The sequence below is a fragment of the Bombina bombina genome, chromosome 7 (assembly GCF_027579735.1).
Source record: "Bombina bombina isolate aBomBom1 chromosome 7, aBomBom1.pri, whole genome shotgun sequence".
Taxonomy (NCBI): domain Eukaryota; kingdom Metazoa; phylum Chordata; class Amphibia; order Anura; family Bombinatoridae; genus Bombina; species Bombina bombina.
Genome location: NC_069505.1, coordinates 460,907,503 through 460,928,833, shown reverse-complemented (window position 1 = coordinate 460,928,833; position 21,331 = coordinate 460,907,503). Strand labels below are relative to the sequence as shown.

The window sequence follows — 21,331 nt, the reverse complement described above, 5'->3', positions numbered from 1 at the left end:
AACAGAAGGGTCGGCAGAGTAGTTTTCGTTCCTTTCGTACCTTCTCTGGTAAATCTTCTTCTTCCTCCAAGCAGGAACAGTACAAGCCATCTTGGAAGTCAAATCAGTCTTGGAATAAGGGGAAGCAGTCCAGGAAGCCTGTTGCTGACTCAAAATCAGCATGAAGGGTCTGCCCCCAATCTGGGAATGGTTCTTGTGGGGGCAGACTCTCTTTCTTCGCTTAAACTTGGGTTCGAGATGTTCAGGATCCCTGGGTGGTAGATGTTGTGTCCCAGGGTTGCAAACTGGAGTTCAAGAATTTTCCTCCCAGAGACAGGTTTCTTCTCTCCAGGTTATCTGTAAACCAGATAAAAGGAGAGGCATTCTTACATTGTGTTCAGAATCTTTCCGACATGGGAGTGATAGTTCCTGTTCCGGTTCAGGAATAGGGTCTGGGTTTTTATTCCAATCTCTTTGTCGTTCCCAAAAAGGAGGGAACTTTCAGACCTATTTTAGATCTCAAGAGTGTAAACAAGTTTCTCAGGGTTCTGTCTTTCAAGATGGAAACTATTCGTTCCATTATTCCTTTGGTTCAGGAAGGTCAGATCATGACCACAGTGGATCTAAAGGATGCGTATCTGCATATTCCCATTAACAGGGATCATCAAAGGTTCCTAAGATTTGCATTTCTAGTCAAACATTTTCAGTTTGTAGCTCTTGCTTTTGGTCTGGCAACAGCTCCCAGAGTTTTTTCAAAGGTCCTGGGAGTTTTGTTGGCAGTGCTTCGATTGAAGTGTGTTGCAGTGGCTCCTTATCTGGACGACATTCTAGTTCAGGCTCCATCTCTTCAACTAGCAAACTCCCACATGGAGTTGTTGTTGTTGTCTTTTCTGCGCTCCCACGGTTGGAAGGTGAATTTAGGAAAAAGTTCGTTAATTACGGCTACAAGAGTGGTATTTTTGGGGACCATTATAGATTCTCTAGAGATTACATTTTTTTCTGACAGAAGCAAAAAAGTAAAAGATTTTCAATATGTGTCTTGCTCTTCAGTCCCTTCCTCAGCCTTCAGTGGCTCAGTGCATGGAGGTTATTGGTCTAATGGTGTCAGCCATTGACATTCCGTTTGCTTGGTTCCATCTCAGACCTCTGCAGTTATGCTTGCTCAGGCAGTGGAACGGGGATTATGCGGATCTATCTCCAAAGATTGTTCTAGATCAGATGTCTAGAGATTCTCTTCCATGGTGGTTGTCTCAAGATCTTCTCTCTCAGGGAACGTGCTTTCGCAGGCCTGCCTGGGTGATTGTAACCACAGATGCCAGTTTGCTGGGCTGGGGTGCTGTCTGGGGTTCTTTATGGGCTCAGGGTCTATGAACTTGGCAGCAGTCGGTTCTTCCGATAAATGTTTTAGAACTAAGAGCAATTTTCAATGCTCTTCTAGCCTGGCCTCAGCTAGCTTCAACCCAGTTTATCAGGTTTCAGTCAGAAAACATAACGTCAGTGGCTTACATCAATCATCAGGGAGGAACTCGGAGTTCCTTGGCCATGACAGAGGTAGCCAAGATTATTCAGTGGGCGGAGATTCACAACTGTTGTCTGTCTGCTATCCCCATTCCAGGGGTGGACAATTGGGAAGCGGATTTTCTGAGCAGACAGACTTTTCATCCGGGGGAGTGGGAACTTCATCCAGAGGTATTTTACTGCTTGATTCTCAGTTGGGGACAGCCGGAGTTGGATCTCATGGCATCTCGTCAGAATGCCAAGCTCCCGAGGTACAGGTTGAGGTCAAAGGATCATCAGGCTGTTCTGATAGATGCTCTGGCAGTTCCTTGGACTTTCAGTCTGGCATATGTGTTCCCTCCATTTGCTCTTCTTCCTCAGGTCATTACTCGGGTCAAACAAGATAGTGCATCAGTGATTCTCATTGCTCCGGCATGGCCTTGCAGAATCTGGTTTGCAGATCTGTTGGAGATGTCTTCCATTAAGGAAGGAGCTGCTTCTGCAGGGTCCCTTCCTTCATCCAAATCTTGTTTCTCTGAAGCTGACTGCTTGGAGATTGAACGCTTGATTCTTTCTAAGCATGGTTTTTCTGAGTCAGTCATTGAGACTATGATTCAGGCTCGTAAGCCTGTGACTAGGAAGATTTATTATAAGATTTGGCGTAAATATTTGTATTGGTGTGAATCCAAAGGCTACTCGTGGAGTAGAGTTAGGATTCCTAGGATTTTGTCTTTTCTCCAGAAGGGTTTGGAGAAAGGTTTATCTGCTAGTACCCTGAAGGGTCAAATTTCTGCTTTATCTTTTTTATTGCACAAGCGCCTGGCGGATGTGCCAGATGTTCATTCTTTGTGTCAGGCCTTGGTTAGAATTCGGCCTATGTTTAAGTTTGTTACTCCTCCTTGGAGTCTTAATTTGGTTATTAGAGTCCTTCAACAGGCTCCGTTTAAACCTATGCATTCTTTGGATATTAAGATGTTATCTTGGAAGGTTTTGTTTCTGATGGCTATTTCTTCGGCTCAAAGAGTTTCGGAGCTTTCAGCCTTACAGTATGAATCGCCTTTTTTTATTTTTCATTCTTATAAGGTAGTTCTGCGTACTGCCTTGGGTTTTCTTCCCAAGGTTGTTTCTAAGAATAATAAGAGATTGTTGTTCCTTCTTTGTGTCCTAATCCTTCTTCTCATAAGAAGCGTTTGTAGCACAACCTGGATGTGGTTCGTGCATTGAAATATTATTTGCAGGCGACTAAGAATTTTCGCCAGTCTTCTTCTTTATTTGTTTTCTTTTCTGGGAAGCGTAAGGGTAAGAAAGCTAAGACTACTTCTCTTTCTTGTTGGTTCAGGAGTGTTATTCGCTTGGCATATGAGACTGCTGGTCAGCGGCCTCCTGAGAGAATCACGGCTCATTCCACGAGGGCTGTTTCATGGAGCTTCTGTAGATCAGCTTTGCAAGGCTGCGACTTGGTCATCTTCGCATACTTTTTCTAAATTTTACAAATTTGATACTTTTGCTTTAGCAGAGGCTTCTTTTGGGAGAAATGTTCTTCAAGCAGTGGTGCCTTCTGATTAGGTTAACTTCTTGTCCCTCCCTTATCATCCGTGTCCTCTAGCTTGGGTATTGGTTCCCAACAGTAATTGAGATGATCCGTGGACTCACCGTGTCATTAGAAAGAAAACATAATTTATTCTTACCTGATAATTCTTGACAAGGTGAGTTCACAGCCGGCCCTGTTTTTCAGACAGTTTGCTTTTCTATAAACTTCAAGCACCTCTGCACCTTAGATTACTTTCTTTCTCCTTTCCCTTTGGTCGAATGACTGGGGATTGTGGGTAGGGGGAGTGGCTTTTAACAGCTTTTGCTGTGGTGCTCTTTGCCTCCTCCTGCTGGTCAGGAGTGATATTCCCAACAGTAATTAAGATGATGTGTGGACTCACTGTGTCAAGAAAGAAATACATTTATCAGGTAAGAATAAATGATGTTTTACATATAGTGTTATAGTTACATATATTTATATATCAGTGACTGATGAAATCAGTAATAAAACTAAATGTATGCTTACCTGATAAATGTATTTCTTTTTTGACACAATGAGTCCACAGATCATCTCAATTACTAATGGGATATTCACCTCCTGGTCAGAAGGAGGAGGCAAAGAGCACCACAGCAGAGCTGTTAAATAGCTCCTCCCTTCCCTCCCACTCCAGTCATTCAACTGAAGTTAGGAAAAGAAAGAAAAAGCCAAGGTGCAGAGACGTCTGAAGTTTACATAACTCACAACCTGTCTAACAAGAACAGGGCGGGCCGTGGACTCATGGTCAAAAAAGAAAGAAATTTATCAGGTAAGCATAAATTTTGTTTTCTTTTTTATGACACGATGAGTCCACGGATCATCTCAATTACTAATGGGATCCAATACCAAAGCTAGAGTACACAAATACGGGAGGGACAAGACAGGGAACCTAAATGGAAGGCACCACTGCTTGAAGAACCTTTCTCCCAAAGGCGGCCTCAGCTGAGGCAAAAATATCAAACTTGTAAAACTTTGAAAAAGTGTGAAAAGAGGACCAAGTAGCAGCCTTGCAAATCTGTTCCACAGAAGCTTCATTTTTGAATGCCCAAGAGGAAGCAACAGCTCTCGTGGAATGAGCCGTAACTCTCTCTGGAGGTTGCTGTCCAGCAGTCTCATATGCAAAGCGGATGATACTCTTTAGCCAAAAAGAAAGGGAAGGAGCCGTAGCTTTCTGACCCTTGTGTTTTCCTGAGAAAACCACAAACAAAGAGGAAGACTGACGAAAATCTTTAGTCGCCTGTAGGTAATACTTTAAAGCACGAACCACGTCCAAATTGTGCAAAAGTCGTTCCTTCTGAGAAGGATTAGGACACAAAGAAGGAACAACAATCTCCTGGTTAATGTTCCTGACAGAAACAACCTTAGGAAGAAATCCCAACTTAGTATGCAAAACAACCTTATCCGAAGATAAGATAAGATAAGGAGATTCACACTGCAATGCCGAGAGTTCAGAGACTCTACGAGCAGAGGAAATAGCAACAAGAAATAAAACTTTACAAGATAACAACTTAACATCTAAAGAATGCATAGACTCAAACGGAGGCCGCTGGAGAACATTAAGAACTAAATTCAGACTCCAAGGAGGAGAGTAACTGGTTTGAACACAGGCCTAATTCTAACCAAGGCCTGACAAAAAGACTGAATGTCTGGAACATCTGCCAGACGTTTATGCAACAAAATAGATAAAGCAGAGATTTGACCCTTCAAAGAACTTGTCGATAATCATTTTTCCAATCCTTCTTGGAGAAAAGACAAAATCCTAGGAATCCTAACTCTACTCCATGAGTAACCTTTGGATTCACACCAATATAGATATTTACGCCATATCTTATAATAAATTCTCTGGTCAAAGGCTTACGAGCCTGGATCATGGTCTCAATGACCGATTTAGAAAAATCCCGCTTAAACAGAATTAAGCGTTCAATCTCCAAGCAGTCAGCTTCAGAGAAACTACATTTGGATGAAGAAAGGGTCCTTGAATTAGAAGGTCCTTCCTCAGCGGAAGACTCCAAGGTGGTTGAGATGACATGTCCACCAGATCTGCATACCAAATCCTGCGAGGCCAGGCTGGTGCAATGAGTATCACCGATGCCTTCTCCTTCTTGATTCGAGCAATCACCCGAGGAAGAAGCGCAAACGGAGGGAACAGGTATGCTAGACTGAAGGTCCAAGGAACCGCCAAGGCATCTATTATTTCCGCCTGAGGATCCCTGGACCTCGATCCGTATCTCGGGAGCTTGGCATTCTGACGCGATGCCATGAGATCAAATTCCGGCTGACCCCACTTGCGGATCAGGCTGGCAAACACTTCCGGATGGAGTTCCCACTCCCCCAGTTGAAAGGTCTGCCTGCTCAGGAAGTCCGCCTCCCAGTTGTTCACCCCTGGGATGTGGATCGCTGACAGACAACAAGAGTGAGTCTCCGCCCACTGCATTATCTTGGATACCTCTCTCATCGCTAAGGAACTCCTCGTTCCTCCGTGATGATTGATGTAAGCTACTGACGTTATGTTGTCCGACTGGAACCTGATAAACTGGACCGAAGCTAACTGAGGCCAGGTCAGAAGAGCATTGTAGATCGCTCTCAGCTCCAGAATGTTTATAGGAAGAGCAGACTCTGACCGAGTCCAAACTCCCTGAGCCTTTAGAGAGCCCCAGACTGCTCCCGACCCCAGAAGGCTGGCGTCTGTTGTCACAATCACCCAAGATGGACTGCAAAAGCAGGTTCCCTGGGAGAGATGATACAACCACCATTGAAGAGAATCCCTTGTCTCCTGCTCAAGTAGTATTTGAGGAGACAAATTGGTATAATTTCCGTTCCATTGCCTGAGCATGCTTAACTGCAGAGGTGTGAGATGAAACTGAGCAAAAGGAATGATGTCCATTGCCGCCACCATCAGCCTGACTACCTCCATGCACTGAGCCACTGATGGCCTAGGAGGGGATTAAAGGACTCTGCAAGTATCTATACTCTTCGATTTCCTGACTTCTGTCAGAAAGATCTTCATTGACAGAGAATCTATTATGGTTCCCAGGAATGTTACCCTTGTACTTGGGACAAGAGAGCTCTTTTGTAAATTGACCTTCCACCCATGAGAGTGAAGGAAAGACAATACCATGCTCGTGTGGGATTCTGCTAGATGGAAGGACTGTGCCTGGACTAGAATGTCGTCCAGATAGGGCGCCACAGCAATGCCTCGAGAACGAAGTACCGCTAACAGAGAACCCAGAACCTTTGTGAACACTCTGGGAGCAGTGGCAAGACCAAAAGGAAGAGCCACAAACTGAAAGTGTTTGTCCAGAAATGCGAATCTTAGGAACTTGTGATGGTTCTTGTGAATGGAAACATGCAAGTACGCGTCCTTTAAGTCCACTGTTGTCATAAATTGACCCGCCTGAATCAAAGGAAGAATGGAACGTATAGTTTCCATCTTGAAGGACGTTACCCTGAGGAACTTGTTTAGACTCTTGAGGTCTAAAATGGGCCTGAAGGTTCCCTCCTTTTTTGGAACCACGAATAGGTTGGAGTAAAATCCCTGACCCTGTTCCCATAAGGGAATGGGAGCAATCACTCCCAGATCAGAGAGGTCTCTTACACAATGTAAGAACGCCTCTCTTTTGTCTGGTCTGCAGAAAATCTTGAAAGTAGGAACCTTCCCCTGGGAGGAAAACCTTTGAAATCCAACTGGTATCCCTTGGACACAATTTCTAATTCCCAGGGATCCTGAACATCCTGAATCCAGGCTTGAACGTAGTAGGAAAGTCTGCCCCCTACCAGATCCGGTCCCAGATCGGGGGCATGACCCTCATGCTGACTTGGATTCAACGGCAGGTTTCTTAGCCTGTTTTCCCTTATTCCAAGGCTGGCTAGATCTCCACGCCGGCTTGGGTTGATCCTGTTTGATAACGGAAATTACGAAAGGAACGAAAATTACTCTGGCGGCCCTTCATCTTATTTTTCTTATCCTGAGGGAGAAAATTACCTTTACCTCCCGTGATGTCAGAAATAATTTCCGATAGACCAGGGCCAAATAGTTTTTCCCTTATATGGAATAGCTAAAAGCTTTGACTTAGAGGAGATGTCCGCAGACCAAGGCTTCAGCCATAAGGCCCTGCGGCCAAAATAGAAAAACCTAATATCTTAGCTCCCAGCTTGATAATTTGAAGAGAAGTGTCTGTGATAAAGGAATTAGCTAACTTGAGGGCCTGTATCCTATCTTGAATCTCATCCAAGGATGTCTCTGTTCTTATAGCATCAGATAAGGTGTCAAACCAATATGCAGCCGCACTGGTGATGGTAGCAATGCACACGGCAGGTTGCCATTGTAGACCCTGGTGTACGTACATCTTCTTGAGCAGGCCCTCTAATTTCTTGTCCATAGGATCTTTGAATGCACAACTATCCTCTATGGGGATAGTAGTTCTCTTGGCTAAAGTGGAAATAGCACCTTCGGTACTGTTTGCAAAGCTTGCTTGATAGATTCGGCTATGGGAAACATCTTCTTGGAAATAGGAGATGGAGAAAAAGGAATACCCGGTTTCTCCCACTCCTTAATAATAATCTCAGAAGCTCGGTCAAGAACCGGAAAAACATCAGACGAGGAAGGAACCTCGAAATATCTGTTCAACTTACTGGATTTTTTAGGGACAACTACAACCGTGGAGTCGCTATCATGTAAAGTAGCTAATACCTCCTTAAGCAATAGACGGAGGTGTTCCAGCTTGAATATTAAAGATACCACCTCAGTATCAGCAAGAGGAAGTACCCCTTCAGAATCTGAAATCTCTCCATCAGATGCTACCACAGCTTCTTCCTCCTCAGGCATCTGAGAGGAAGACTCCGAAACCACAACAATTGCATCAGAAACCTTGCTTACTGAATGACTTGTCTGTCTCTTACGTTTACCCTGCAACATGGGAAAAGCAGACAGCGCATCAGAAATTTTAGAAGACATGAGAGATGCGATGTCCTTTAAAGTAACTCCAGTGGTAGTTACAGAGGAGACGCAGGGCACTGCTTGTGAGAGTGGTAACACTTGGAGCGCTTGAGGAGAAAGTTGCGGCATACAATGTTCATCATTAGAATCCTGAACAACATCCCCCTTAGAAGAAGTTGGCTCAGAAAAAATCTTATCTTTATAACTTACAGTCCTCTCAATACAAGTAGGACAGAAAGGTATTGGTGGTTCCACGAAAGCATTGCAACACAAAGCACAAGGAACATTCTGCAAAGCCCCTTGATCCATACTTGCACACTCAGAAAAGTTCTAATACCAAAAGTAGAAATTTAATAAAAAAAACAAATGATACTGTGCCTTTAAATGTTAAAAGCGCAACTATTTTACTGCGCACTGCAAATCAACAACGATAATAATAAAACTAACCCCCCAGTCACCTCCACACCTCAGCAGCCCTGCTGAGGTGCCTACCTTATCCTATGAGACCAGGAAGTTTCCCCCGCGCAACGGATGACCTGGATAAATGCGCAGAAAACAACTGAAGCAGCCCTGTCCTAGGAACGCATGCAAACATGCGCTCCTAGACAAACACGGCCACGAGACTCCTCTCTTGCTGCCTAAACTGAGTTCCTCTGAAGTGGCAAGAGAAGCGTGCGCGCGGGAACAACTGAACCGCCCATCATGGGCATGGACAAAACTACACTTCTTCTCCCGGGGAAATATTAACCCCCGAGGAGAAGGAACCAACCAAACATTCCAAAGTATTTCTCCACCAAGACTAATACAAGCCCATAAAGTAAAACACAAAGTATTTCTCCTCCATGGCAGGCAAAAAACCTCTAGTGCTCCCAGCGCTCAGACCAGCCCTCCAGTGTCCCACATATAGCTGTCTAGCACTCCCTCTTGTACCACGGGAGATAGTGCCCAATAAATAAAGTGCCCCCTTACTATGAAGCTCCTTTGTACTGTAAAAAGGTAGAAGTGTGTGCCCCTCTTGTTCTGAGCTCTGTCTTGTGCCCCCAGAAAAAGAAAAATCACTTACCTCTTAATACTGCCTGACAGCAAGGCAGTTGACAGGCTTGAGAGGTCCTCTTCCTCACATAGACCTGTAGAAAAATAAAGACTGAGTCATGTCCCTCAGACTATAGAAAGGTAGGGCAGTATTAAATATGGGAGGCGCAGTGAGAATTATGTCCCACAAGTTCCCATTACTCTAAAGACACCAAAGCTCTACTGAAGAGACTGATATGGACTACGGCTACACCCAGGACAAAGCAGCACAATCTTGTACCACTTAAAAAAAAAAAAAACTCTTGATTGAAGAAACTATTCTAACACCTCACTTTGCCACTTCCTATCACTAACGCAGGCAAAGAGAATGACTGGAGTGGGAGGGAAGGGAGGAGCTATTTAACAGCTCTGCTGTGGTGCACTTTGCCTCCTCCTGCTGACCAGGAGGTGAATATCCCATTAGTAATTGAGATGATCCATGGACTCATTGTGTCATAAAAAAGAAATACAATATAATGATTATTACTCACATAATTATATAATGTGTATTTACATATGTCTTATAGTTACATATATTTATATATCAGTGACTGATGACATCAGTAATATTACACACACTGATAAATACCATATAATGATTATTACATAATTATATAAATGTGTATTTACATATAGTGTTATAGTTACATATATTTATATATCAGTGACTGATGACATCAGTAATATCACAAAACACTGATAAATACCATATAATGATTATTACTCACATAATTATATAAATGTGTATTTACATATATTGTTATAGTTACATATATTTATTTATCAGTGACTGGTGACATCTGTAATATCACAAACACTGATAAATACAATATAATGATTATTACTCACATAATTATATAATGTGTATTTACATATTGTGTTATATTTACATATATTTATATAGCAGCGACTGATGACATCAGTAATATCACAAAACACTGATAAATACCATATAATGATTATTACTCACATAATTATATAAATGTGTATTTACATATAGTGTTATAGTTACATATATTTATATATCAGTGACTGATGACATCTGTAATATCACAAAACACTGATAAATAACATATAATGATTATTACTCACATAATTATATAAATGTGTATTTACATATAGTGTTATAGTTACATATATTTATATATCAGTGACTGATGACATCTGTAATATCACAAAACACTGATAAATACCATATAATGATTATTAGTCACATAATTATATAATGTATATTTACATATAGTGCTATAGTTACATATATTTATATATCAGTGACTGATGACATCAGTAATATCACAAAACACTGATAAATACCATATAATGATTATTACTCACATAATTATATAATGTGTATTTACATATTGTGTTATAGTTACATATATTTATATATCAGTGACTGATGACATCAGTAATATCACAAAACAGTGATAAATACCATATGATGATTATTACTCACATAATTATATAATCTGTATTTACATATTGTGTTATAGTTACATATATTTATATATCAGTGACTGATGACATAAGTAATATCACAAACACTGATAAATACCATATAATGATTATTACTCACATAATTATATAATGTGTATTTACATATTGTGTTATAGTTACATATATTTATATATCAGTGACTGATGACATCAGTAATATCATACACACTGATAAATACCATATAATGATTATTACTTACAGAATTATATAATGTTTATTTAGATATTGTGTTATAGTTACATATATTTATATTTTATATCAGTGACTGATGACATCAATAATATCACAAAACACTGATAAATACCATATAATGATTATTACTCACATAATTATATAATGTGTATTTACATATTGTGTTATAGTTACATATATTTATATATCAGTGACTGATGACATCAGTAATATCACAAAACAGTGATAAATACCATATGATGATTATTACTCACATAATTATATAATCTGTATTTACATATTGTGTTATAGTTACTTATATTTATATATCAGTGACTGATGGCATAAGTAATATCACAAACACTGATAAATACCATATAATGATTATTACTCACATAATTATATAAATGTGTATTTACATATTGTGTTATAGTTACACATAGTTATATATCAGTGACTGATGACATGAGTAATATCACAAACACTGATAAATACCATATAATGATTATTACTTACATAATTATATAAATGTATATTTACATATTGTGTTATAGTTACATATATTTATATATCAGTGACTGATGACATCAGTAATATCACAAACACTGATAAATACCATATAATGATTATTACTCACATAATTATATAAATGTGTATTTACATATTGTGTTATAGTTACATATATTTATATATCAGTGACTGATGACATCAGTAATATCACAAACACTGATAAATACCATATAATGATTATTACTCACATAATTATATAAATGTGTATTTACATATGTGTTATATTTACATATATTTATATATCAGTGACTGATGACATCAGTAATACCACAAAACACTGATAAATACCATCTAATGATTATTACTCACATAATTATATAATGTGTATTTACATATGTGTTATAGTTACATATATTTATATATCAGTGACTGATGAGATCTGTAATATCACAAACACTGATAAATACCATATAATGATTATTACTCACATAATTATATAAATGTGTATTTACATATTGTGTTATAGTTACATATATTTATATATCAATGACTGATGACATCAGTAATATCACAAAACACTGATAAATACCATATAATGATTATTACTCACATAATTATATAAATGTGTATTTACATATTGTGTTATATAGTTACATATATTTATATATCAGTGACCGATGACATCAGTAATATCACAAAACACTGATAAATACCATATAATGATTATTACTTACATAATTATATAAATGTGTATTTACATATTGTGTTATAGTTACATATATTTATATATCAGTGACTGATGACATCACACATCACATATCACAAACACTGATAAATACTATATAATGATTATTACTCACATAATTATATAAATGTGTATTTACATATGTGTTATATTTACATATATTTATATATCAGTGACTGATGACATCAGTATTACCACAAAACACTGATAAATACCATCTAATGATTATTACTCACATAATTATATAACGTGTATTTACATATGTGTTATAGTTACATATATTTATATATCAGTGACTGATGACATCAGTAATATCAGAAACACTGATAAATACCATATAAGGTTTATTACTCACATAATTATATAAATGTGTATTTACATATTGTTATATTTATATATATTTATATATCAGTGACTGGTGACATCAGTAATATCACAAAACAGTCACAAGATGGCGCAAGAGGCACCAGCACAAGATGTCATTATTCAGCTACAAGTCAATCACGGTGTAGCTCCGCCTCTCTGCTGGTACGTGGTGATGTATATAACAGAACGTCTGCTGCAATGCATGCTGGGAATCATCACTTCCTGGTCACGTGTACTTGATGCTATGGATCCCATTATCTTACACTGTGTACAGTTAAATACATCCGGGTTTTTTGTTACTAGTGACGTCACTGTAGTTATTTTTTATTTCCTGTTTATTTCCACTCAATGCGTGCATGCGCTCAGCAGTAACTAACCAGGTTAGTAAATCACTATATTGTGTGTGTGTCACTGTGTAATGTGTGTGTGTCACTGTGTAATGCGTGTGTCACTGTGTAATGCGTGTGTCACTGTGTAATGCGTGTGTCACTGTGTAATGCGTGTGTCACTGTGTAATGCGTGTGTGTCACTGTGTAATGCGTGTGTCACTGTGTAATGCGTGTGTCACTGTGTAATGCGTGTGTCACTGTGTAATGCGTGTGTCACTGTGTAATGTGTGTGTGTCACTGTGTAATGTGTGTGTCACTGTGTAATGCGTGTGTCACTGTGTAATGCGTGTGTCACTGTGTAATGTATGTGTATAACTGTGTAATGTGTGTTTCACTATGTAATGTGTCACTGTGGGGATGTACTAAAAGGAATGACAAGGGTGAATGACAAAATGGAATGCCCATAGACTTTAATGGGATGTAAAATTAAAAGTGTTGAAGCAACAAAACTATGATACATATAAACTAGATATTTACCAGATATGTTCCCCAGGTACAGTAGCATATTCTGAAAGTGAGATTGCATCAGATTATAGCTGCTTTCTATGGAATGACAAGGGTGAATGACAAAATGGAATGCCCATAGACTATAATGGGGTTACATTTAAAAGTGCTATAGAAACTAAACTATGATACATATCAAATAGATATTTACCAGATATGTTCCCCAGGTACAGTAGCATATTCTGAAAGTGAGATTACGTCAGATTATAGCTGTTTTCTATGGAATGACAAGGGTGAATGACGAAATGGAATGCCCATAGACTATAATGGGATTACATTTAAAAGTGCTATAGAAACTAAACTATGATACATATCAACTGGATATTTATTAGTTATGTTCCCCAGGTACAGTAGCATATTCTGAAAATGAGATTATGTGAAATTATAGCTGCTTTCTATGGAATGACAAGGGTGAATGACAAAATGGAATGCCATAGACTTTAATGGGATGTAAAATTAAAAGTGTTGAAGCAACAAAACTATGATACATATCAACTAGATATTTACCAGATATGTTCCCCAGGTACAGTAGCATATTCTGAAAGTGAGATTGCATCAGATTATAGCTGCTTTCTATGGAATGATAAGGGTGAATGACATAATGGAATGCCCATAGACTATAATGGGGTTACATTTAAAAGTGATATAGAAACTATACTATGAGACATATCAAGAAGATATTTACCAGATATGTTCCCCAGGTACAGTATCATATTCTGAAAGTAAGATTACATGAGATTATAGCTGCTTTCTATGGAATGACAAGGGTGAATGACAAAATGGAATGCCCATAGACTATAATGGGATTACATTTAAAAGTGCTATAGCAACAAAAATACGAGACATATGAACTAGATATTTACCATATATGTTCCCCAGGTACAGTATCATATTCTGAAAGTAAGATTACATGAGATTATAGCTGCTTTCTATGGATTGACAAGGGTGAATGACAAGATAGAATGCCCATAGACTATAATGGGATTACATTTAAAAGTGCTATAGAAACTAAACTATGAGACATATCAAGTAGATATTTACCAGATATGTTCCCCAGGTACAGTAGCATATTCTGAAAGAGATTATAGCTGCTTTCTATGGAATGACAATGACATAATGGAATGCCCATAGACTATAATGGGATGTAAAATTAAAAGTGTTGAAGCAACAAAACTATGAGACATATCAAATAGATATTTACCAGATATGTTCCCCAGGTACAGTAGCATTTTCTGAAAATGAGATTATGTGAGATTATAGCTGCTTTCTATGGAATGACAAGAGTGAATGACAAAATGAAATGCCCATAGACTATAATGGGGTTACATTTCAAAGTGCTATAGAAATTTAAATATGAGACATATCAAAGAGATATTTACTAGACATGTTCCCCAGGTACAGTATCATATTCTGAAAGTGAGATTACGTGAGATTATAGCGGCTTTCTATGGAATGACAATGACATAATGGAATGCCCATAGACTATAATGGGATGTAAAATTAAAAGTGTTGAAGCAACAAAACTATGTGACATATCAAATAGATATTTACCAGATATGTTCCCCAGAACTAGTAACATATTCTGAAAGTGAGATTACGTCAGATTATAGCTGCTTTCTATGGAATGACAAGAGTGAATGACAAAATGAAATGCCCATAGACTATAATGGGATTACATTTAAAAGTGATATAGCAACAAAAATATGAGACATATCAAATAGATATTTACCAGATACGTTCCCCGGGTATAGTAACATATTCTGAAAATGAGATTATGTGAGATTATAGCTGCTTTCTATGGAATTACAAGGGTGAATTACAAAATGGAATGCCCATAGACTTTAATAGGATTACATTTAAAAGTGCTAAACCTACAAAACTATGAGACATATCAAGTACATATTTACCAGATATGTTCCCCAGGTACAGTATCATATTCTGAAAGTGAGATTACGTCAGATTATAGCTGCTTTCTATGGAATGACAAGGGTGAATGACAAGATAGAATGCCCATAGACTATAATAGGGTTACATTCAAAAGTAATATAGAAACTAAAATATGAGACATATCAAATAGATATTTACCAGATATGTTCCCCAGGTATAGAAGCCTATTCTGAAAGCCAGATTACGTGAGATTATAGCTGCTTTCTATGGAATGACAAGGGTGAATGACAAAATGGAATGCCCATAGACTTTAATGGGATGTAAAATTAAAAGTGTTGAAGCAACAAAACTATGAGACATATCGACTAGATATTTACCAGATATGTTCCACTGGTACAGTAGCATGATCTGAAAATTATGTGAGATTATAGCTGCTTTCTATGGAATGACAAGGGTGAATGACAAAATGGGATTACATTTAAAAGTGCTATAGAAACTAAAATATGAGACATATCAGATATTTACCAGATATGTTCCCCAGGTACAGTAGCATATTCTGAAAGTGAGATTACGTGCGATTATAGCTGCTTTCTATGGAATGATAAGGGTAAATGACAAAATGAAATGCCCATAGACTATAATGGGGTTACATTTCAAAGTGCTATAGAAATTTAAATATGAGACATATCAAATAGATATTTACCAAATATGTTCCCCAGGTACAGTAGCATATTCTGAAAGTGAGATTACATCAGATTATAGCTGCTTTCTATGGAATGACAAGGGTGAATGGCATAATGGAATGCCCATAGACTATAATGGGATGTAAAATTAAAAGTGTTGAAGCAACAAAACTATGAGACATATCAAATAGATATTTAGCAGATATGTTCCCCAGAACCAGTAACATATTCTGAAAGTGAGATTATATCAGATTATAGCTGCTTTCTATGGAATGACAAGGGTGAATGACATAATGGAATGCCCATAGACTATAATGGGATTACATTTAAAATAGCTATAGAAACTAAAATATGAGACATATCAAATAGATATTTACCAGATATGTTCCCCAGGTACAGTAGCATATTCTGAAAGTGAGATTACTTCAGATTATAGCTGCTTTCTATGGAATGACAAGGGTGGATGACAAAATGGAATGCCCATAGACTATAATGGGATTTCATTTAAAAGTGCTATAGCAACAAAACTATGAGACACATCAACTAGATATTGACCAGATATGTTCCTCAGGTACAGTAGCATATTCTGAAAGTGAGATTACGTGCAATTATAGCTGCTTTCTATGGATTGACATGAGTGAATGACAAAATGGAATGCCCATAGACTATAACGGGATTACATTTAAAAGTGCTATAGCAACAAAAATATCAGACATATCAAATAGATATTTACCAGATATGTTCCACAGGTACAGTAGCATATTCTGAAAATTAGATTATGTGAGATTATAGCTGGTTTCTATGGAATGACAAGGGTGAATGACATAATGGAATGCCCATAGACTTTAATGGGATTACATTTAAAAGTGATATAGAAGCTAAACTATGATACATATCAAATAGATATTTACCAGATATGTTCCCCAGGTATAGTAACATATTCTGAAAGTGAGATTACTTCAGATTATAGCTGCTTTCTATGGAATGACAAGGGTGAATGACAAGATAGAATGCCCATAGACTATAATGGGATTACATTTAAAAGTGCAATAGAAACTAAAATATGAGACATATCAAATAGATATTTACCAGATATGTTTCCCAGGACGAGTAACATATTCTGAAAGGGAGATTACTTCAGATTATATCTGTTTTCTATGGAATGACAAGGGTGAATGACAAAATGGAATGCCCATAGACTTTAATAGGATTACATTTAAAAGTGCTGTAACATCAAAACTATGAGACATATCAAGTACATATATAAGAGATATGTTCCCCAGGTACAGTAGCATATTCTGAAAGTGAGATTACACAAGGTAATAGCTGCTTTCTAGGGAATGACAAGGGTTAATGACAAAATGGAATGCCCATATACTTTAATGGGATTAAATTTAAAAGTGCTATAGCAACAAAAGTATGAGACATATCTATAAAATATTTACCAGATATGTTCCCCAGGTACAGTAGCATATTCTGAAAGTGAGAATATGTGAGATTATAGCTGCTTTATATGGAATGACAAGGGTTAATGAGAAAGTGGAATGCCTATATACTTTAATGGGATGTAAAGTTCAAAGTGATATAGCAACAAATCTATGATACATATCAAATAGATATTTACCAGATATGTTCCCCAGATACAGTAGCATATTCTGAAAGTGAGATAACGTGAGATTATTGCGGCTTTCTATGAAATGACAAGTGTGAATGACTACATGGAATGCCCCTAGTCTTTAATAGGATGTAATGTTTCAAATGCTATAGCAGCAAAACTATGACACATATTACATAGATATTATTATTTATTATTATTATCGGTTATTTGTAGAGCGCCAACAGATTCCGCAGCGCTATTAACAAAGATGGAGTACAACAAAACAATTATAGGGATCAAATGGGTAGAGGGCCCTGCCAAGAGTTTCACTGTTGTGATCAACAAACAGCTGGACTCTTATGCTTACATGCTAAGGGAGTTAAGGGGATAGCAATGGAGGAGAGGAACTGGTATAAAGAAAGGTTAGCGTAGGTCGTATGCATCCCTGAGCAGTAGAGACTTTAGGGAGCACTTGAAGCTCTTAAAACTAGAAGAGAGTCTTGTGGAGCGAGGCAGAGAGTTCCACAAGATGGGAGCCAGTCTGGAGAAGTCCTGTAAACGGGAGTGTGATAAGGTGACAATAGAGGAGGAGAGTAGGAGGTCATGAGCAGAGCGAAGGGGATGGAGGGAGAGTATTTGGAGACAAGGTCTGAGATATAGGGGGGAGCAGTGCAGTTGATAGCTTTGTATGTCATAGTGAGAATTTTGTGTTTAATCCTGGAGGCAAAAGGAAGTCAGTGATGGGATTGGCAGAGAGGTGAAGTAGATGAAGAGCGATGTGTAAGGAAGATGAGCCTGGCTGAGGCATTCATTATGGATTTCAAAAAGAGTTAGGCGGCAGCTAGGGAGACCAGAGAGGACAGAATTGCAGTAGTCGAGGCGGGAAAGGATGAGAGAGTGGATTAAAATCTTAGTTGTGGGGGGCGGAGCCAACAGCACACAAGCATGGATGCATTTTTATATCGCTCCTGCACTAATGTTTCTATAGGGGACTTTGGAATATGTTCCTAGATCAACTAATCTTTATGGAGCCCTTTACTGACTATTAGGATTCATATCCTGCCTTTCGTGTGAGTTATTTCTGGTTTCGAGTGAGATTTGGGCTAACTGAGACTAGAGGCCTGCTTTGGCAGCTTATAACGGGCGACCATCTTTGCATCTTTATGACAGTGACGCTATACAATCCCCTTGGGGCATTCACCGAAACCTATAACCCACATCACTTCTCCTATGCCTGCCTAGAAACCGGATACCTAAAGCCAACATGTCAACTGCTATTCAGTTTTTGGAAGCACTGCGCTGTATGCTGAGGGACCACCATGCCGCATTTGAAGCCTTGCTGTATGAAGTGCCTCAACCGGAGGACACCTACATCTCTAGATCAGACACGCAGCTTGATTTTACATACAGGGGAGATGTGGAGGGTTGTCCTCCTGAATTAGCTGCGGCAGACGAAGACATCACTACGGCGGGTGCGGCACTACAGGGTGAGAAACCATTATGCGCCATGGAAATTATCGTTGTTCCGATCCAGCCGACTCTCACACTTAGTCCAACAGAGCCGTCACAGAAATCTAGAGGCAAGTGGGAGACATGGTTGCAGCTGCGTGCGTCCTTAAGGTGCCCAAAGGTTCTATCATGTGCAGATATACAGACAGTTAAGAGTGAGAGTGAGCCTCGTGTTACATACAGGCTAGATATATCTATGGACTATTGGTTCATGTTGAGGATCGGTGTGCTGTTTAATGTGTACCTCTCTTGCCACATGTACTCTATTTCTACATATTCCATTGCCTTCAGAGGCACACTGTCACTACTGAGGAAGCAGGGGATCGGTTGAGAGACTTTGTTTCTAGGATATATATTGCCCTTTGGGACATCTTCTGGTGGCTGTTTCACCTAAGGGTAATGCTTATATACAGGCACAAAAGAAAAAGTAAAACTGCTGCATATTTTGCCATGATGGATTGACAAAAGAAAAGTAAAATTGCTGCATGTTTTGCCATGATGGATTGTTTCTATATATTGCAGCCTATGTTGGGAAACTGTTATGGACACCACATAATCCAACATGGCATACCATACTACTTTGAAGCCTGAGATATTATATGTTCATGAAAGTTCTTGTTCTACATATATCTTTATTATGTCTAGAGGTTCTGCTTGTTAATGTTTTTATCTTGAGCATGCATCTAAAACTGGCATGATTCCTCCAATAGTCTGTTTAACCATGTTTTGTTTATATGGTTCCGTTTTGCTCATTACTAAACATTATATACAGCCTCCACTATTCTTCCCAAAAACCAGTCTATGTTATCACATGCCAATTAATTTAGTATCTCATATATACCATTACTTAATATATATTAGTTCACAGATAGGTCTTGCACCCAATAGGATATTGTGCACCGTTCTTGATTATGCTTTGACATATGTTAATGAGCCAGTGGCCGCAATAGGAAATGGGTATTAGCTGGTCTATATATCTGTGGAATATTGTTTGTAACACACCATATTGTCTCTAACTTTTAATATTCCTTCTATTGAGACAAGCTATTTATTACTACCTGGTTTCCTGCTTAATATTGTTCCTCGCAGTGTATAAGTTACTTAGTTCAATTTTTCATTTTATTCCTATGTCATACCTTTAGGCTAGCACCAAAGACATTATTACATGGGGGTTAAGCTGCCAGTGGCCGAGACAGCAAGATCCTCTTTTCCACCATATTAGCTAGGTGCAGACCTTTATCTACAACTGGGAGCTCAGAGACATGTAACTGCTCATAAACAAAACTGGCTTTCCTCAGTATCCTCATTATAGCTACTGAATATATTGATACCTAAATGTGTAACATATTCAATTTATATTTACTTATTATATTCAAACTCCCACCTCCCCCCCCCCTATAATAAGCCTAACAATCCGGGAGAACTCACTACGCGGTTTATCTTGTCCATACCGCACCCTAAATATTATACCGCACCTACATATCATACCATATTATTCTAGCAAAAGAGTGGCGCATTCATTGTAACTATTGATCGAAATACCCTGAGCCACCACGTTTTATATATTGCACCATGCCTTCATATCCTATTGTGTTATCTAAACATATAAATGGCGCCCTCTTTGTTGATATTTCTTGTTTAACATCTCTGTTTATCTATACTTAACAGATTTTACCATAGGCTTATAAGCTTCCCTTACAAATTGAGTTACAAGTTTTAAGTTTAGTATTTTCAATCTCATCACACTGCTTATATATATATATAAAAAAAAAAAACTTGTTTTGCTGTGTTATAAAAAATAAGGAAGACACATGAAGACCATTCGTTATCTCCATATAGTGAAATATATGCCATAACTATTGTTTACATTTGACTTACTTTAAAAATTTTAAATACTTTTTATTGGCAAGTTTGTGTATTATAAACATTCCTACAGACCTAGATTATGTATAGTTTTACATTCCTATATATTCTTTTTTTTTTTTTATTATATTTTTTCATTTATTCAATACATAAAAAAAAAAATATCACATACAGGAAAAGGAGAAAATAATAAAAAAAAAAACCAATAGAAAAACAACGACATTTCGTAAATCATATCTGGAGACACAGCTCCACCTTGCTACAAATCTGGTAACTCTATATACCTCAACACAAATACTGGATTCGCCTAATAAAGATTAACAGATACCGATTGCAAACTTTGTTCGGCCTGAATAATTCTCAACGGTTACCTGCCTAGAGATAATATGATTCTAAAAAAAAAAAAAAAAAAAACACCCCCCCCCCACCTCCGCCGCCCTCCCTCTCCCCCCCCCCCTGCAACATAATACCTTACCGCTGCCTGTGCATCTCGAGCATGGCAACCGACAGCTACCTGATTATACAACCACGTTTACCCAAGATACTGGGAATACCCCTGC

At 38.2% G+C, this 21,331-nt stretch overlaps 1 protein-coding gene across 1 annotated transcript in view; it reads left to right on the top strand.

The window, feature by feature from the left end:
- Positions 1-12,575: 12,575 nt before the first annotated feature.
- LOC128666724 (zinc finger protein 585A-like) overlaps positions 12,576-21,331 on the top strand; it is a 140,379-nt gene continuing 131,623 nt past the window's right edge. Inside the window, exon 1 of the mRNA XM_053721473.1 lies at positions 12,576-12,719. The gene's annotated coding sequence lies outside the window, so the exon portion shown is untranslated. The remainder of the gene's footprint in view (positions 12,720-21,331) is intronic.